The 3,591-nt window shown below is 39.3% G+C and overlaps 1 long non-coding RNA gene across 1 annotated transcript in view; it reads left to right on the top strand.

Annotated features, from left to right (window-relative positions):
• Positions 1–813: 813 nt before the first annotated feature.
• LOC118762270 overlaps positions 814–3,591 on the top strand; it is an 18,572-nt gene continuing 15,794 nt past the window's right edge. Inside the window, exon 1 of the long non-coding RNA XR_004998024.1 lies at positions 814–824. This is a non-coding gene — a long non-coding RNA (uncharacterized LOC118762270). The remainder of the gene's footprint in view (positions 825–3,591) is intronic.

Here is a 3,591-nt window from a genome sequence, read left to right as displayed (position 1 = left end):
ACAGACATGCTCTCTTTAATTCTTTCATTTGCTTCTTACTTTCTTTCTTTCTTTTCTTTCTTTAATTCATTTATTTGCTTTCTTCTTTCTTTCTCTTCCTTCTTTCACTTATTCATTTTTCATTCATTCACTTCTTTCTTTTGCTTCTTTCTTTCATTCATTTCTTTCTTTCTTTCATTAGCTTCTTTCTTTCACTCATTTGTGTCTTTCATTCACTTCTTTCTCTCTTTCTCAGTTTCACTCTCTCCCACTTTCATATCCTTCCTCTCATTGTTGGAGTGCAGGGTTCTTCTCTCTCCAGACCCAATTTTAAGTGGGTTCTGAGAAAACAAGGCAAAAAAAATCTATACTTGGTGCACCATTCTTCAAGAAACCATGAACCGTGAAAACTGGGATAGTGGTAAGAGGAGGGTGCAGTGAAGGAGAGAGGTGGAGGAGGAGAAATGATGAGAGTCCTAAGAGAGAATGTTTCATTCTCCAATTGGCTTGGTTTGTGTGATGTAACTGGAGGGAGAAATAAAGAAAGAGACATTGAGAGAGAGAGAGAGAGAGAGAGTGTGTGAGAGAGAAATATTGACAGAGAGAGGAGTGGGGTGGAGAGTAAGAAGGGAATAAAAAGGGGATGAATGAGATAAATTGATGTGTATGTGTGTGTGTGTGTGTGTAAGGGAGACATGAGATTAAAGTACAAGAGATAGAAATGAAGATAGAGTGAAAATGAAAAAGAGAGAGGGGGAGAGAGAAAGAGAGAGGGGATATAGATAGATTGATAGGCAAGAAGAAAAGATACAGAGAAATGCAGAGTGTAAGATGGAGAAAAAAATGTGATAAGGTGAAGAGATAACCGTGTGTGTGTGTGTGTGTGTGTGTGTGCGTGCGAGTGAGTCTATATAAAGAAGAGAAATAGAGATGGAGAAAGTTATAGATAGAAGCAGAGTGATTCTTGTTTGATAAACCAAGTAGCAGGGGATGTGGGGCAATCTGGTTGTCTTCTTCACACATTATCAGATCACTAATAAACAGAGATCACAGGTATTCAGTGTAAAAAAAAAAAAAAAAAAAGATGATGAGAAATGATAAACCACCACTCCCTTAGGGGGGAAGTGAGGAGATGAAAACTAATAATAATATACAAATTAATTATTAGAGCCTAAATAGAAACAAGGAATGTTGAGGTATGGCACACTTGTGCTTGTGTTAAAGAGTGCTTTCTTTAATTAGCTTTAGGAAGAGAGAGTTGTGTCATAATTGATTTGTTCATACAATGGCCATGCTGTTAAAACGCTTACTTTGCAACTAATGTGTTCTGGGTTCAGTCCTGCTGTGTGGCACCTTGGGCAAGAGTCTTCTACAATTGCCCCGGACTGACCAATACACCTTGCTTCCCAGCTACATAGTTTTAGGTTCAGTCTCACTGCATGGCACCCTGGGATAGAATCTCAAGCTGACAAAAGCCTTGTGAGTGGAACTGATTGCTGGAAACTGAAAGAAGTCCATTTTATATATGTATATGTACATATTTCTATATATCTATATTTATCTCTGTGAAGGTGCATGGCTCAGTGGCTAGAGTGTCAAGCTTACGATTGTGAGGTTGTGAGTTCGACTCCCGGACCGGACTGTGTGTTGTGTTCTTGAGCAAGACACTTTCATGTTGCTCCAGTTCACTCAGCTGTAGATGTCACAGGTGCCAAGCTGTATCAGCTGTTGCCTTTCCCTTGGATAACACTGATGGTGTGGAGAGGGGAGGCTGGTATGCATGGGCGATTGCTGGTCTTCCATAAACAACCTTGCCCAGACTTGTGCCTAGGAGGGTAACTTTCTAGGTGCAATCCCACAGTCATTCATGACCAAAGGGGGTCTCAATATTTATCTCTATATGTATGTATGTGTGTGTATCTTTGTGTTTCTTCTTCACCACAGCTTGACGACCAGTGCTGGTTTGTTCACATCCCCAAAACCTAGCAGTTCAGCAAAAGAAACCAACAAGGCTTAAAAAAATAAACACTGGGATTGATTTCTTCGATTAAAAACCCTTCAAGGTGGTGCCCCAGCATGGCCACAATCCAATAACGGAAACAAGTAAAATGAAATGAAAAAATCAAAATCAACAACAAAAAAATATATATATAATTTAGCGTTTTTTCCTTTGCTCACCTCCTCACCACCTCCATATATATTTATCTAATGGTCATTCTCTTTATGCCTGGCTAAGGCTTATGTTTCTCACATATCCTCTAATTATATTTCCTTGTTATATTTTGTTTCCTGCCTCCTCCACGTCCCCCACCTCCTTCCCTTTCGTCCATTGTTATTTACTCATCTTTCATATAATTAACACATTTCACTTTCGGTTCTCTTCCAGGGAATTTGCTCTCCACCATTATTTATATTCAGCTTCATCTGTCTTTCTGTCTGCATGCCTTCCTGCCTGCCTGCCTGCCTGTCTAACTCTCAATCTGCCAGTCTGTCTGTCTCTCTCCTTCTCCCTCCCTCTCTCTCTCTCTCTCTCTCTACCTTTCTCTCTCCTTTCACTTACTTGTCTCCTTTAATTCTGTCTCTCTCTCTCTTACTTACCTGTTTCTTATCTGTTCCTTATTTTCTCTTATCTACTACCCACCAAAATAATCTTTTCACTTCCTTTTCTATAATTTACTCTCTGTCATCTTTCCTTATACCCCCCATCTCTCTCACTCTGCATCTATCTATCTATCTATCTATCTATCTATCTATCTATCTATCTATCTATCTATCTATCTATCTATCTATCCATCCATCCATCTATCTATTTATCTATCTATCTGTCTGTCTCTCACTACTTATCTCTCTCTCTCTATTTATCCATCTACTTATCTATCTATCTGTCTGTCCTTCTGTCTGTTTATCTGTCTATCTGTCAGTCTGACTGTTTCTCTCTCTCTCTCTCTCTCTCTCTCTCTCTCTCTGCATCAGTCCATCCAGTTGTCTGTCTGTCCGTCCATCTAGCCATCCGTTTGCCGTCCATCCGTCCGTTCGCCGCCTGCCCGCCTGTCTGTCTGTCTGTCTGTCTGTCTGTCCGTCCGTCCGTCCGTCTATCTATCTATCTATCTATCTATCTATCTATCTATCTATCTATCTATCTATCTATCTATCTATCTATCAGTCTTTGACTTTAACTTCCCTTGATACTCATTTCCTCCAAATAATTCTCACAGCATTTAATTTCTGATATTTTTTACCAATGATTCACTTCTCCTCTAAGTATTCAATTCTCGCTTCTCACCATGATTCTTCTCTCTCCCTCATCTCTCACTGTACCTGTAAGCTTTGTTTCAATACCTAACAACACTCTCACATCTCCCTCCATATTCTTTCCCCTCTTTAATCACCCATACCTCTTTTTTTTTACTAACCCTTTCCTCTCCATCAATTACCACCTACCCACTATCAGTTTGCCAAACTGGTATAATGATGTAAAATTCGATAAATCAAATTGTCTTAAACCAATACAACAGAGGGAGCAACATCCATTGAATTAGAGCTGCTCAGCTGATCTAAAGCTTTTGTAATAATTATGAAGGTGAAGGTGTAACTCATATGATAATTTACTTA

Source organism: Octopus sinensis, linkage group LG2, assembly GCF_006345805.1.
Source record: "Octopus sinensis linkage group LG2, ASM634580v1, whole genome shotgun sequence".
NCBI classification, from domain to species: Eukaryota; Metazoa; Mollusca; class Cephalopoda; order Octopoda; family Octopodidae; genus Octopus; species Octopus sinensis.
This window is presented reverse-complemented; position numbering and strand designations above follow the sequence as displayed.